At 57.0% G+C, this 16352-nt stretch overlaps 1 protein-coding gene across 1 annotated transcript in view; it reads right to left on the reverse strand.

The window, feature by feature from the left end:
- AJAP1 (adherens junctions associated protein 1) overlaps positions 1–16352 on the reverse strand; it is a 136409-nt gene that overhangs the window by 76190 nt on the left and 43867 nt on the right. The window lies entirely within an intron of this gene.

Consider the following 16352-nt stretch of genomic DNA (forward strand, 5'->3'; position numbering starts at 1 on the left):
AGCAGGGCGCCACCTCTCCTGATGTTTGGAGAGGCAGAGGGTCACCGTGCCAGACATCCCGTGGGCGCCCAGGCCAGGCTTCTCCGGAGCCCCTGCCACGCATGTGCTCTGTGCTCTGCGCGCCCCCCTCTCCCCTCCCCCGGCATCTCAGTCAAATATGCATATTTTGAAGCAGGCTTGTTTTCAAACGCTGTACATGGGGCAAGCTTCTTATTTTCGGCCTCCTCTGGATTCGCTCAGGAACCTGAGACCTGCTGTGGATAAGCTGAAAGTCTCTGGATGCTCCCGCTCTGCCCAGGGCTGTCCTGCTGATGTCCCATCCCTGTCCCGCTGACGTCCCACCCCTGTCCCACTGAGGTCCCGCACCCCACTCATCTTCAGTGCAGGCGCCCTTGGAACCCCACTCATGTACCTCCGCAGCCCCTGGAAGGCTGGAGACAGGGCAGACCCTGCAGAGCCTGGTGAGGGTGAGGGCCGGGCTGCAGGGGAGGGTGCAGCCCCCTGGGATCTCAGAGCGACCTGAGAATGCAGGGTGTGGGGGGCGGACCTGCAGAAGGCTAGCAGCCGGCCCATGCTCCCCTCCCAGCAGCTCAGAGGATCGAGGCCTGGTTACAGGCGCGTTCAAAGTCAGTGCTTGTCACCAACATCATGTCTGAAAATTGACACAAGCCCAGAACCTCGGTGACTGCTGTGGGTGGGGTGGGCGAGGGGTTCGGTGCACAGAGCCGCAGCAGAAGAGCTCCTCCTCCCCCCAGGCCCGAGAGAAGAAGTTTGGCAGGTTTTCTGTATAAGGCGTCATGTGACTTGAAAAGGGACTAAATCAGTGAGTGTGTGTGCGTCACTGTGTGAGTGTGCGCATGGGGTGTGTCTCAGAAATGCACATTGGTGTGTGTGTCTGTGTGTCAGTGTGAGTCTGTGTGGGTATGTCCATGTGCATCAGTACACGTGTGAGTGTGTCAGTGCATGAGCGTGTGTCAGTGTGACAGACTGAGTGTACAGTGGGTGTGAGTGCATCAGCGTGTGAGTGAGTGTGTTGGTGCTTGAGTGTGTGTCAGTGTGTGACTGTGAGGTGAGTGTGTCAGCATGTGTGTGAGTGTTGGCGTGGGTGTGTCCGTGTGTGTGCTCCCCTCCGCAGTCTGCACTGAGGCCCTGTGGGGCTGACCCTCTTGTGCTGACACTGAGGTCTGTGCCGCTCCCGCCGGCCACCAGGATGTGGAAAGGAAGAAACTTGCATTAATGAGCGCTAATTACCAAAAAGGACTAATCCCCAAATAACAAGGCCCCAGCGTTTTAATCAGAATGAAAGTGCTTTACTGCAAAAATTAGGAATTGCTCATTATGCTAATGCCCCCGCAGGCTTCTGTCGCGGTGCAATTTCCCCGCACAGCCAGGCAGGCTCGGGGCAGGGACTGGGGCCGCCCCATCACTGCACACAGAAATTTAGGTCAGGGTGAAATTGCCCTGCACAGCTAAGGGCAGCAACTCTGAGGCCGCAGAGACCGAGGGTGGATGCTTTAGGCCTCTGCTTCTCCCACGGCTCTGCACACCGGACAGAGCGCTGCCTCGGAGAAACGAGACGCTGCTCAAGTGGCCGTGGAGCCCAAGACCAGAGGGGACCAGTGGCCACCACTGGGCAACACCAGGATTCAGCAGGCCCCATCTGGCCTCACCAGTCCTCACTAGGCCACACCAGGTACCACCAGGCCTCACCAGATCCCCCTCAGATCCCCCCAGGCCCGCAGGGTACTAGCAGGCCCCCCCAGGCAGGCTGAATAAAGAACAGCCGCGTGCAAACCCGCCTGCTGTCAGAACTTGGAGAAACATCGCCCCAGGAAATTAAAACCGCAGCACCTGAGCCTGTCCTGCCTGCCCCAGCATAACTTCACACACAGGATATTTCTGTCATTTGTCACCAATCATGAGCTGTAATTGGTTACCATAGAAACCCCCTCATTTCCACGCCACTCAGCTGTTACGCAGAAACCCCACTGATGGCAACGGCAGCGAGAGCTGGGTTTGCGTCTCCTCTTCAAGTCCAGGTTCTTCCTTTCTAAAGTGATGGATTTGTTCGGAGAGGGAAAATAGGAGGGCAGGTGGCCAAGTCAGGACAGAGGCTCCACCCCAGCCGCAGCAGGCAGGAAAGGCCCTGCCAGGGGTGGAGGGTGGGCTGAGAGAGCCCCTCCCACAGGGAGGTCAGGGGCCAATTCCACGGCCTGCAGGGGACCCACCATTGATCTCTTTACAGGGGTCAAAGGCCCCACACCCTCTGCTCTGTCACCAGGCCCATCGGCCAAATGTGCGATCTGGACCTTCCCCGTCCTGAGCCTCAGGTGGGGACTTCCTTGGTGAGGCTGCATCTTGGCACAAGGAGATTCAGCCACATCTGGAAGGACCGCATGAGGGACAACAACTGGCCTCTGTCCTCATCCCTCCAGCTGACCTGGAAACCACACAGGACCCCAGGAACGCTCTTCCATCTGACCCCGCTCAGCACAGCCCTGTGAGGCCCCCAATTCCACCCTCATTTCTTGATTAAGAGGTTCTCGGAGGACCACTCCCAGGTCCTCTCACCCCAGGAAGGCATCGTGGTGCCATCAGCCATGTCCTAAGATGGCAGAGGACCCCACACACCCACAGGAGGGAGGCCCCTTGGCTGTCGACAACACCACTAACCATCAGAGCTGGCGTGTGACACACCAAGGAGGCCAGGCCACGGTGCAGGCAGAGGTGGTGTCAGCTCCCCGAAAACTCTGGGGCATCCACAGACCCCTTAAGCACATGTCCCCACGTCACACCCACCAGGACGGCTACAAGCAAAAAGACAATTCCGAGTGTTGGTGAGGATGTGGGCAGACGACAACGCTCAGACATTGTTGGTGGGAACGCGAAATGGTGCAGCCCCTGTGGAAAAGCCTGATAGTTTCTCAAAGATTTAGAGTTACCGCCGACCCAGAAATCCCACTCTTGGGTACAAATATACGTCCACACAAAACTGGGTACATGAGTGTTCACAGCAGCATCAGTCATAATAGCAGAAAGTGGAAACAACCCAGCGTCCAGTACTGATGGACAGATAAAGAAAATGTGGTCCACCCCCACAGCCATGAAAAGAAGAGAAGAACTGACAGGTGCTAAAACGTGTGTGAACCTTGAAAACGTGGTGTGAAGTCAAAGGGGCCACACACATAAGGCTTCCTGTCGTATGACCCATTTACATGAAATGCCCAGAGGCAGCAGAGATATCCGTAGAGACAGAATATAGATCAGTATGTACCAGGATCTGGGGCTGGGGGGAACAGGGAGTGACTGCTCATGGTGATAGGGTTTCTTTCAGGGAGTGATGAAAGTGTTCTGGAATGAGTACTGATGACGGCTGGACATCCTTGTGAATACATGCAAACTGCTGAACTGAAGGTGAATGTTAGGGTTGGTAGGTTCTATCTCAAGAAGTGGATGTGTGGAGGGTAGTGGAGAGACCAGTTTGGGGTGCGTTGCACAGAGTCCTAACCTGGGCCCTGGCCCTGCAGGGGGAGGGGAGGAAAGGATGCCAAGGCCACAGGGGCCTCTGAGCTGCGGGCACATTGCAATGATGGCGCCGCGGAGACGTCTGGATCCGTCCACATGATCCTCACTGGAGCTCGCCCCTCGCTGGAGCGCCCGAGGGCCCATGTCCACACCCTGAGCAGGCTGGGCGGGGCTGGTTCCCACTCGGCAGCATCCTGGCCCAGACTTTCAAATGAAGAACAGACTCTCCCGCCTCCCCACAGGATTGCTTCCAAACTGAGAACTACCGCTCCATCTCACTTTATTTCCTAGTTTGTAGCATTCTTGCTTCTCTTCCTTTTAAATTTTTATTGAAATCTTTTTTTTTTTCCCAAGAACAGTTTAATAAGATTCAGTGAATTGAGATTCAACTCGCTACCTTCTGTATATTTCCTTCACAGAAGAAAATCTCTGTCAATTTAAGGAGACAAAGACATCGCTTCCACTTAAGGTTGCACTTTTCCCTGAAGGGCGAGGTTTGCAGGGCTGCTTCCTGCAAGCAGCTGCCAGAGCACCGGGGCGATGAGGCCCTGGGCTGGCCAGGCCGGGAGCTCACGCAGGAGCCTGGGGACTGCACGGCCCAGAGGCCATTCGGAATCGCCCGGACGGGGCAGGACCTCAGAGATGTCCGACAGACAGCCAGTCCGTCCCAGCCCTGCCACGGGCAGTGACGGGCACCCCACGTGCAACCCCAGCACTAGATGGCTGAGGAAGACCCCCCGCCCCCAGAGGGCCTGCTCTTGGGCTTGCCATCAGCTGGCTCGGGGAACAAGCCACCGGGAGAACAATTCTGTTTGATGGAAAAGTCGGCCTGAGCGTGGGCCTGTTGCTTCCACTCTGCAAGCCCCGGCTTTTCCATCCTTCACATGAGACAGTTGGAGCAGGTAAGCTCTGAGGTCTTCTTGCCGTCGAACATGTGTGTGTCTGTGATCAATAATCGACAGGGGACAGATGGAAATGACACCACGGATGCAAGCAGAAGAGACACGGAGAGCTTCTCACACTCGGTTTGCTCATGTGAGTCCGTGATCCTTTGTGGACACTCTGCGCCTGCAGACATGGACGTCCCCTCACCTGGGGCCCAGGGATCCTGCGGAGTCCCCCTGCCCCTCCTTGGCATGACTAAACGGCCAGACACTTCCCCATCCCACTCCTCTTCCATTGGTTTGTTTGCTCAAATAACCTTGTCATCTCAGGACAGTTCTAGATTTCCAGAAAACTGCAAAGAGCACAGAGAGTTCCTGTGTCCTCTTGTCACGGGTCCCCCTGCAGATAACACCCTACGCCACTTGGTGTATTTGTCGCAGCTAAGGGAAAACACAGGTCTGCTACCATTAATGAAATTCTGTGCTTTATTCAGATTTTACTACTTTTTCCCTAATACCCTCTCCTCTTCCAGGAGCCCACCCAGGACACCACGTGACATCCAGTCGTCATGTCTCGTTAGGCTCCTCTGGGCTGTGACAGCTGCTCCGACTGTCCTTGTTTTGCGGGACCTTGACAGTTGAGGAGCGCTGGTCCACGATTTTGTTGACTGTCCCTCTATTGTGATCCGTCTGCTGCTTTTCTCGTGGTGAGACGGGGTAACGGGTTTTTCTCATCCCATCATTTCATGGGTCCCTGCTATCAACACGACTTGCCACTGTTGATGTTGACCATGGCCACCTGGCTGAGGTCCTGTTCGCCAGGTGTCCCTTCCCACACGCTAACCTTGGGATGCAGATCACTAAGTACAGGGCACACTCTTGTGGGGTGGGGGGCACCCACTCTTTCTTAACTCTTCTTAACTCACCTGTTTGACAGCCAGAACAGGCCGGAGGAAATGGAAGGGGACGGATCTGAGGAAGTAACGGTCCCACACGGAGCAGAGGGTAGATGACAGGCACCACTTTCTCTTTCCTTGAAACCTGAGCTCCGAGTGCTTCTGGGGCACTGGCTGGCAGTGGGGAGCAGCGTGTCCAGCCCTGGGGCTCTCTCCCCAGGGGGCTGGGCAGCAGTGGGGAGCGGCGTGTCTGGCCCTGGGGCTCTCTTCCTGGGGTGCCAGCTGGCAGTGGGGAGCAGCGTGTCCAGCCGTGGGGCTCTCTCCCCGGGGCGCTGGCCAGCAGTGGGGAGCGGCGTGTCTGGCCCTGGGGCTCTGTTCCCAGGGTGCCGGTTGACAGTGGGGAGCGGCGTGTCCAGCCCTGGAACTCTCTCCCCGGGGCGCTGGAGGGGCACTTGGGAGGGGGTCATCACAGAGATTGGCTCTCGGGCACGTTCAGAGCCACCTTCTCCTAGAACACGACGTGATACTCTGTTCCTTGCAAAGATGCGACCAAGGGGTGGCAGGCTCTGTGTCCTGGACTGATGGAGCTGGCAGTGAGCCTGCTGAGAACGAATCCCAGACCTGAGGCTGTGACAGAGGAGCCAGTGGAGGCCACGCTCAGCCCCTCACCTTTGGGCAGAGTAAAGCTCCAGGTGGGGGCCTTCCTCTCATCCCTTGTCCTCCTCTGAAATGAACATTCCATCAGCAAGAGGGTTTTGCTTTTCTGGGGGAAAGGAGATCTTGGTGCCTGGTGCAGAAAAGGCCTGTCACCCCCAGATTGTCCCCTGACCCCATGCCACTCCGAGCTCTCTGGCACCCCTGCCCAGGAGAGAGCGATACCATCTCCCAAGGCTGCAGACGTCTGTCTCTGCCCTCCACGCGGGGATCCCTGGCACCCACACACACTCAGGTGCCTCCTTTCAAGCGTGTCCCCCAAGAGGTAGCAGAGACCTACCCTCCCTACTCAGAGACCCACGGTCTCGCCGTCTCTGTCCCCAGCACTGGTATGGAACACACACTCTCTTCTGGAAAGCAGTCACAGGTGCCATTTTCCTAATGAAAAACCATGGGGCCAGGACTCTGAACGGTGCTCGCAGCCTGATGTCGCCGAGTGTCCCGTCAGAGCCGCTCCACGCTCCCCCTCGTGACTTACGTGACTAACAGCTCCTCCCTCTCAGGGAAGGCACTTCGGTGATCTAGAAGGCTCCATCTTCCACAGCCCCGGTGGATGTCAGGTGCACAGGTGATATCTGACCCACAGAGAAGGAGCAGTGCCTGACAGAAATCTCCAGAAGGACAAGAAGTCTCTGGCTACTCTCTTTCCTGGAGCATGGGGTTCAGCCACGGGCTTCCAGGGTCCTCTTAGCACCCTCCCTCACGAGAGCAAGCCTCACTCCAGGGTCCCAGCCCAGGAGGCGCTCAAGCCTGAGTGAACCAGGGGTGATGCCTCCCGCCCACTCTAGGGCGGCCGAGGGCCAGCACCTTGCAGAGAGGCTGTAACATGGCCCCCAGGGCGAGGGTCAGCCCAAGGAGTGTGTCATCACATCACAGCCCACACCAAACGTGCACCCACCTAACTGCCCTGCTGGCATCCACTGGCCTCCCCGGGAATCGCAGGATGTCCTGGCTGGAAGGAAGAGCCACAGTCTTTGGTGCAGCCCACCCCGAAGCCAGGTCCTCCACCCGCTGGTGCTTGGGACCCGAGTGGGGCAAGCAGCTCAGGCTCCACGGTCAAGCTGTGTGAGAAGCAGTGGGCGAGGCAAAGGGAGAGCGGCCCCTTGACTGACCCTTCTCTCGTGGAGCATCTGAGGTGGGTGTTGCCAACCCAAACCCTCACACCCTAAGGGCGCCAAGGTGAGACCCACCACTGAAGGGGCTGGGCTGGGGTCACAGCAAGCCAGCACCGGACCTGGACCCAGAGCCCAGAACTCAGGGACTTAAAGCCTCTGTGCTCAGGAACTAGGCCCCAACAATCCTAGGCCTGTGGGACCAGGGACATACTGGACACAGAGAATAGAGCCAAACCACAACCTCTGTACTCATAATGGTGGTGACTCCACAGCCTGGACGGTGGCTCTGCCCAGGGAGATGTGGGGTGGGCACTGGACCTCGGCAGGTGTTACTGCACGGCCCCCTCCCAACCTTACACAGCATCAGGGCCCTGTGGGGCCCAGGGAATTGCTTCGCACGCTTCTGCAGAAGATAATAAGCCGTAGCATCTCCGTGGTCCTGAGGGTTTACACGGCGTGTTTATATACATCGATGCTCCTCATCTGGGGTGACTGTGCCTCCAGGGGACGTTCAGCAATGTCTGGAGACATTTCTGGTTTCGGGCTGCTGAAGGGCATTGCTGCTGGCATCTAGTGGGGGAGGCCAAGGATGCTTCAAAACATCCTACGGTGCACAGGACGCCGCCGCCAGACTCACCAGGCCCCGAGGGTCCACAGGGCTGAGGCCGAGAAACCCTCTTGCACACGTGTGGTTGCTCCTCCCAGGGCCTGGCGAGGTGGGAATGACCATCTGTATCCCCAAGAGCAAAGAGACTCAGTGATGACTGACTCACATGTGCCCCAGAGGGGCCTGGTGTGGTGGTGACACGAGGGGCTCACGGTTGGCTGCCTGACTTCCAGTCTTGGGCTGCAACCTGGTAGCTGCATGAGCTTGGGCAATCCAAATAACCTCTCTGTGCCTCAGTTTCCCTACCTGTACAACAAGGTGAACATGGGTACCCACACCAGGGCATCACAGGGACTCTATGGTGAACACTTTAGGCTCTGCTCCTTGTAAGTGCTCACAAATGTTAGCTGTGATCTCTGCACTCGCTCGTGGCCATGGACAGTGCCGAGGGGCCCGCCTCCTCTCCCTGAGAGCTCTGGAGCAGGGTGTCTGCAGAACTCAGAGGCACGGGGGATGTCACTCGACAGCCTTCGCAGGTGCTTGAGGAGACTGAAGGATAGCAACGCTGGCGTTCTGGTTGCCTGGGCAACGTGCCCGCGAGCGTTCCGGAGGAGTGAAGTGGTGACAAGCAGTGGGTGGGTAACACTGTGGGTGGGAATGTTCTCTCCCGGGAGTGGGGAGCAGGGCTTCTGCGTGTCTGACACTACAGCCCCTGCTGCTTCAGCCTGGTCCCTGATGCCCTCCTGCAGCCATTCTGCAGTGGGACAGCGGGCAGGCCATCCAGGACCAGCTGCCCCATGAAGTGTCTCCAGCCTAGCATGTCCCCCCAGCTCAGCTGTCCCTCCTACATGGCGTCTGTGCCCTCTCTGGGCAGCACCCACGATGTGACCAGCAGCTACCCCAGTGGCTGGCTGGCCTGCCCAGGTCCGCCAGGTACCCAGGTCTACCCCTCACATGCTTCCTCTGCAGGTGGGGACAAGGATGTGAGACCCCAGCACGAGCGAGCCCATCTTACAGTAAAGCCTGTGTCCTCTCCATCTTCCCCTGGGCAAAGGAACAGACTTGGCAAAGCTGGGCATTAATAGCAGCTGGACTAGAATCCTGCTGTCTAGTACCCACCCCCCCCAACTAAAGTCGACTCAGAACAAAGAATCTCAGAAGGCCCTGGAGAGGCACAGACGATTCTGCAAACCCTCAGCAGACATTCTGAGTCTGGGCCTCACGTGAGAACCACCTGGTTTTGGGAGAGCGAGATTTCAAAACACTGAGAGCCGGGCCCCTCCACAGATCCACCGGTCAGCATCTCAAGGGACCAGACCCAGCAACAGTAGTTTTCGGGAGCTCCCTGGGGCATTCAAGCTTGAGAGCTGAACATCACCCGTTCCTCACTGGGACCAGATTTAATCCTGCCTTATGTCCATTTTTTAACTCAAGATAGAGGATGGGGGTGGTGGAGAGAGCAGGGAGGCTGCAGGCAGCCTGATGCCCAGTGACCCTTCAGAACAGGGGTCCGGGCAGGGCATAAACACACACGTCGCTTCTCCTTCCGGAGCCCAGCTGCCTCAGCCAGCATTGTCAGGCCGGAAGATGCTCATGAGAAAGTTCTGACCCACTCATGTGAAAAGACAGGAGTTTTGCACAAGAGCGTATTTATGAAAACTAAATGGAGGACTACTGAGCACGGAGAGAAAGGATGGAGTGGAACATGAAAGCGGGAAGCCACGTGGACTGCGCGACAGCCGCGCCAGGCGCCGGGCGAAGTGTTTCTCAGGCATCGTCTCATGCCGTTCACACGGCAACCCTCAGAGAAGAGCTGCTGTTACTCTCATCTTGCAGAAGAGAGGAAACTACCAAGATAGCGGCTGTGTTCTCTGGGAGGAAGACTCTTAAAAATGCAACCGGAAGCAGGGGATGCTGAAGGAGGTAGATACCCAGCCGCTGGGAGAAGCTGGTTCTAGGAAGGTTGTGTTTTTCCAAGGTTCCCGGTTTTGAAAACTGTCCCACCGTCCCTCTTAGGTTGAGAAATATGCATTCCGAGCATCTGAGACGCTCTCCTGGAGACACACAGCTCATTACTGATAGTCTTGTCCCTGAAAAGTGGACTCGGAAGAATAAATGTCGCCGGCTTCCAAAACGCCCAGTGACATCCCTCTTTCCTCACGGGGAAGATCTATTTTGGTTTTGTTTCCACTGTTATGTCGGTATTTACGAAGCTCAGTACGCACACCAGGGACTCTTTAAGCCAACCAGGAAGATGGAGGAGAACGGCCAAGGAGCTGCCTCCTCTCGGAGTGAAAAGAGCAGGGCAGCGGTGGGCTCCACGGGCTCCTGGGGTTTGTAGAGACGGGGAAAGAATGACCTTGATGGAGGTGGGGAGGCCGAGGCACCAGGAAGGACGAGCAACCTGGCCTAGGGAAAGCTTTGTGGTCAGGTGGATGCACGCCCGAGGTCCAGCTCCATCACTAACCAGCTCACCAATCGCATGGCCTGGGGCAGCTCCCTTCACCTCCCCTGGGCACCGTCTCCTGAGGTGTCATGCGCCCACCTTGTGCGAGGGGAGCAACAATGACAAGATGCTGGCAGAGCTCTTAGCAAAGGGCCGGCTATGCTTGTTAGCAATGAAAAGGAAGTCTGGACTCTGGCCACAGGAGGTTAAGACACAGCAGCTGTGTGTCCAGTGACAGAGAGGGGGGACAGCCAAAGGAGCCCCCAGAACCAGCTAAGGCTGGGACCTCTCAGTTCTCTCCACTGGTCTCCAGGCCCACCTTCCTGAGGGTGATTGCTCAGGGGGGCTCAGTGTAGTTAGAGCACCGTGGCCCTCCCACACCAGAAGATAAACCGGGAAGAAGATGAAATCGGCAGTTTAAGAGCTCAGAGTGGGCGCTGTGAAGGAGCTGAAACCGCCGAAGAACCTGGAAAGACTCGGAAGCTTGCTGGGGGTGAAGAGAGGCGAGATGACCTTGAAGGTCCTTCTGAGTCTGTGACTGGCCGATTCTGGGTAGCACAAGGAGGGAGAAGGCGGGTCCAGCCCTACACAGTCAAAAATAGACCCATCCACCTAAGGGGGCTTGGGGAGCCCAGAAGCCCTCAGCCAGCCTTCTCCACACCCTGCTGCAAATGCATCACTCCCCTCAGTCCTTTACACCTGAGTGTAAATGAGGCTGAGATGAAATGGGGCCTTTGCAGGGGATCAAGGGACTCTTGGCGGCCTGTACGGGGCACAGGGGACCTGAGTGGAGGGACTGGGGATCCAGGGGCAGTCAGGGGCTCCTCCATGATCTAGCCAACACCCCCTCATCCATGGAAGGAAGAAAGAAAATGGTAACCTGGAAACAAACTAGAATTGCCAAGAGGACACGAAGTCATCTATGCAAATCCCACAATGTAGGGCACGGCTGTCTGGTCTCCAGCTACAGAAGTTCCCAAGTCCCCATCAGGAGAAGAGAGGCTCTGCTCCTCCCCTACCCGGACGCCCCACCTGAGCCCAACCCCAGCCGACAGGAGAGCACCAGACGCAGGTCCCAAAGGGCTGTGGGTGAGGCCGTGGACACGCTGCCCTGGGGAAGCGCCCTGGGTGTGACGGGCTCACCAGGCAGCAGCAGTGGCTGCTACGACGGCCTTGTGCTGCGTGCTCGCCCCAGCCAGCTCCCTCCTAGGTCCTCGTTTGGTCCCATCTGCCCCGTCCACACCCTCTGAGAGAGGCAACCTCACTCCCCCTGTCACCAACGAGGGCATGGACATTTCAGAGGTGTCAGCGCACCTGCCCAAGGTCACCAGGTAGTTGGTGGTGCCTCAGGGACCCAGCCCTGGCCTGCAGTACTCAGAATGCACCTTGTAGCTACCCGGCCCTGCCTCCCCCCAGGGGCTTGGGTGCAGAGCGACTCGGCGGCAAGCTTCCAGTCCACTGTGCAGAGTCAGAGGGAGCCGGGGTAAGGTTGGCCTGATGCAGACATCTCCACTCTAACCACCTCCGTCAGTGGTTTCCCAGCCTCTGTTTGAACACAAACAGTGATGGGGAACTCACTACCTCAAAAGTACACTGAGAAAATGTGGGGCAGCGTCTCAGCTAGAAAAGCCTTCCTGTGTGAACCACGGATGGTTTCCATGGGGTTTCTACCTCCCCTCCCAGCTCTGTCCTGCAGGGGACTCAGCTCCCATCTAATCTCTGAGCTGCACTCCCACACGCAGCTTCCATGTGCCCTGATGCACACACACACAGACACGCATGGACACACACACAGACACATACAGATATACACACACAGGGACACATGGACAAAGACACACATGGATGGACACACATGGACACTCATGGATACACAGAGAGACACAGAGAGACACACATGGACACACACACAGACACACATGGCCCAGGGACACAACATAGACATAGACACATACAGAGATACACACACAGGCACACATGGACAAAGACACACACGGATGGACACACATGGACACAGACACACACAGACACACATGGATACACAGAGAGGCACAGACACACACGAAGAGACACACATGGACACACATAGAGACACATAGAGACACACATGGACACACACACAGACACACACGGACCCAGGGACACAACACAGACATAGACACATACAGATATACACACACAGGCACACATGGACAAAGACACACACAGATGGACACACATGGACACACGGACACACAGGGATACACAGAGAGGCACGGACGCACACAGAGAGACACACATGGACACACACAGACACACATGGACACAGGGACGCAACATAGACCCACACAGACACAGATACAGGCACACACGAACACACATAGAGATACTCAGACACACATAGACACCCACACAGACACACACACGGACACACATGGATGCACAGACACACATGGACACACTGTGGATGCACATGGACACACACAGAGATACACACAGTCACACATGGAGATACACACACAGGTACACACATACACACATGGACACAGACACACATGGCTGCACACACCCAGACACAGAGACACACATGGATATACACACAGACACACATAGGGACATACAGACACACACAATCACAGACACACAGGTATATACATACACAGACACTTCGCACACACAGACACATGCACACATTCATACACATGCCTCCACACAGACACACATGGACACACAGAGGCACACACACATGTGCACACACAGCAACACACATGCACACAGACATTAGTCCCCCCTGCCCCCTGTCCGGTCCCCCATCACCTCGTCTTGCGGGACGGCTGGGAGACCCAGTGTCCTTGCTGCCCCCGCCGGGCACACACCATCTCGCCTGAGTCTCCGAGTGCAGTGTCCAGAGCTTGGCCACAAACACGCATGGCATCAACCTGACACAACGGCTGCCACTGGTATGGGGACAGAAAACTGGGAAAATTCTTCCCAGAAGAACCCAGGGGAGGCAGGCCTGCGTGCGGACCAGGAAGGGGTTCCCAGGGGCCAGGACTCGCACTCCTGACAAGATCACCCATCCTGATGACGTCCTGGGGAGTGGGTGTCCTGGGGGTTCTTCCTGGAACGTCTAGGGTGCGTAATAGCACTTCCAGGAAGCCCAGAGCTTCTGGGCAGCAGCTGTGCCTTGAAGGGAGAAGAAGGCCTCTGTTTCCTGGGCAAGCCAAGTCCCCAAATGCCGGGCTCTGAGGGACCAGGGGCGGAGGAGGCCTCCCCTCACCCCATCCCAGGACGCCTGGCTTCAAGCTCTGGTTGGCTTTGTGTGGAAGTCTCTGACCAGCTTCTGGGTACTTCCAAGAGAGGCTGGGTTGTAGATCTGCATTCCCTACTCAAGAGTGGGTTTCATATGATTCTCTGGAAAGTTCTCCACCTCTCGTCCCCCAGGACACATGGCAATGGGGTATTGACAAGCTCCCTGGAATTGGCAGCTCTATCTTGCAGCGTCTGTGACAAGCGGGTCTGACTTTACATCTCAGCTCCATCTTGCATCTGAGCTCCATGCTCCAAAGACGATGTCAGATACGGGCAGGGCAGGAACGGCCATTCCCACTGTGAACATGGGGACACTGAGGCCCAAGGTGGCAAGCGGTTAAGTGGGGGGGTGATTGGGGACAGAGCCAAGAGCTAAATGTGTCCAACCTCCACCTGTCACCACACCACCTTCTATCATCACAGGTCATCACCCTTACCAGGGGCTGGGACAGCTCCTCTCTGCAGAAATCAACGGCCTTTTGTTGTGTCATTAAACATCATTAACTAAGAACTATGAGACAGTCACATGGCAAAAGCTCACTGCTCCAAAGCTGGCCCTTAGGCTGGAGCGGGGGCAGAGGTCATGGCCTCCTAGGGACCACTGGCCAGGCTGAGTTTCAAGGGAGGAAGAGCATGGAGAGAAAGGGCTGTCCACAGAAGCTGCGATCCTTCTAGGCATGAGTCTGGGCACTGAGCTGCCCCTCGTGGGAACATCGCCCTGGTGTGAAGAAAGCCCCCCGGGGCCGAGAATACCCTGTGCTTGTGGGCCTTAGGGCAGTTTTTTCCGCAAAGGGGCTGCCCTGGCGCCCTCTCGCCACCGCAGCATGCTCTGGCCTGGCTTCCAGCTCCCTGTTCCACAGACCCGTCAGGATCGCCTCCAACCATCAGATGCAAACCAGCAGGCAGGCCGCGGCTGTCACCAGGCAGGACCTGTCGGCAGCACCAAGAACAGCTGCCCTCTGTTCTCACCAAGTGGGGTCTTCCCTCGGGGTCGACCTCCCATCTCCCGGAGGCTCTGTCATGGACTGAACTGAGTCCTCCCCAAATTCATATGCTAAAGTCCTGACCCCCGGGACCTCAGTGTGACTGTGGTAAAATGAGGTCATATGGTGGCCCTAATCCAACATGACTGGCATTCCTACAAGAAGAGGAGGTTAGGACACAGACATGCACAGAGGGAGGACCACGTGAGGACACAGGGAGAAGACAGCCATGTGCAAGTCAAGGAGAGAGGCCTCAGGAGAAACCAGCCCTGCAGACGCCTTGGTCTTGGACCTCCAGCCCGTCCCTAACCCTGAGTGGGTCCCGTCTGAGGTGCTTTGTGATGGCTGCCAAGCTGACTGAGGCCCCTCCCCCTTCTGCTACTCTTGTCTCAGCTCCCACCTGGAGGTGTCCAGGGCTCAGTTCCTTGGGCTCATCTCCATCTTCACTCTGTCCCTAGGGGATCAAGGACCAAGGCTCCAGATGCTGTACATGCAAGGGTCACTCCCAAACATGACCCTGCCTCACAGATCTGGACCAGGCTTAACAAGCCTCATGGCCAGCTCACAGCAGAACTCAACACAGCCCCTGCAAAAGCCCTGCCTGCTTCAAAATGGCACACCCATTTGCGTGCCCAGATGGCACTACAATTTACCAGGTACCACAGTCGAAAATCTAAAGGCCATCGAATCCCACCCTTTCCTTCCCGGCTCCCCCAACACGTGCTCAGTGGAACCTGTCCATTCCTCCCTGCCATGCAGGGCTTCTCAGCTTCTGCGCATGGACATGTGACTGGATCATTCTTTGTTGGGGGGCTGTCCTGTGCATTGTGGGATGGTCAGCAGCACCCCTGGCCTCCCCCCAGAAGATGCCAATAGCAACCCCCAAGTTGTGACAACTAAAAAGGTCTCCAGAGATTGCCACACAGGCCCTGGGGGGCGCAGCTGCCCCAGTTGAGAATCACTGCTGTAACACATGCCTTGAATCCAGCCCTGTCTCCACCCTCACTTCCTCCAGGTCGCCATCTTGCCTGACTCCATGCCGTCTCCCACTTCACGCTGGCTCCCCACCATCCATTTTCCATCCAGCTACCAAAACAACGCTAAAACCTACATGAACGGTGCACCACTCCTCCCTCTCAGCATCCTTCCAGGGAGATGACCCGAGTTTCCACAAATCCAAAGGAAACCCCCTTGTGCAACCCACGAGCTCATCTCCTCCTTAGTTTGCTTATTCATTTTCTCTGGAGTTGACCCGCCAGGAGAACAGGCACTGCGCCACCTTCCTCACCGGGGTCTCTCCAATGAGCACGCAGACCCCCGGGCAGAGCAGGCACCCCACAGAGATTCGTGTAGGGAATGGACGGATGGTGAGTGAAGGAACGAATGAGTACTTAAGTCACTTGACCTCTCTAAGCCTCAGTTTCCTGCACCTGCCAGAGAGAGGAAATGGTGCCAGCTCTGGGACGGTCACATGACCACCATCCCTGGAGGGGGCCCTGACCATGAAGGTTCCCGGAGGGGTTCGGAGCCTCCCCACCATGAGCGGAGGACACTGTGCAAGGGCGTGCACTCTGTGAGGATGGGGCTGGTGCCCGCTGGGTCTGGGAGGACCATAAGGAGATGCAGCACACGGACCTCAGCCCGCTCCTCCCAGCTGCAGGGGCCAAAGAGTCATTGGAGACAAAAGGAGCAGCTCCAGGGAGGGGCACCCTGTGGGCCCCACGGGGGATCTCCTCCCCGAGACTGTCCGCTCTCCTCCACTTGTCCCCGATTCAGGGCAGGGGGCTCATTTTCCTCTGGCACTAACCATTCCTGACACGACCTGGCAACTCTCTCTCCCTCTCTCAGTCCCTTGGTGCCCAATGCACGTGCGCCCAGCCTTACTTGGGGG

This window comes from Equus quagga, chromosome 5 (assembly GCF_021613505.1).
Source record: "Equus quagga isolate Etosha38 chromosome 5, UCLA_HA_Equagga_1.0, whole genome shotgun sequence".
Taxonomy (NCBI): domain Eukaryota; kingdom Metazoa; phylum Chordata; class Mammalia; order Perissodactyla; family Equidae; genus Equus; species Equus quagga.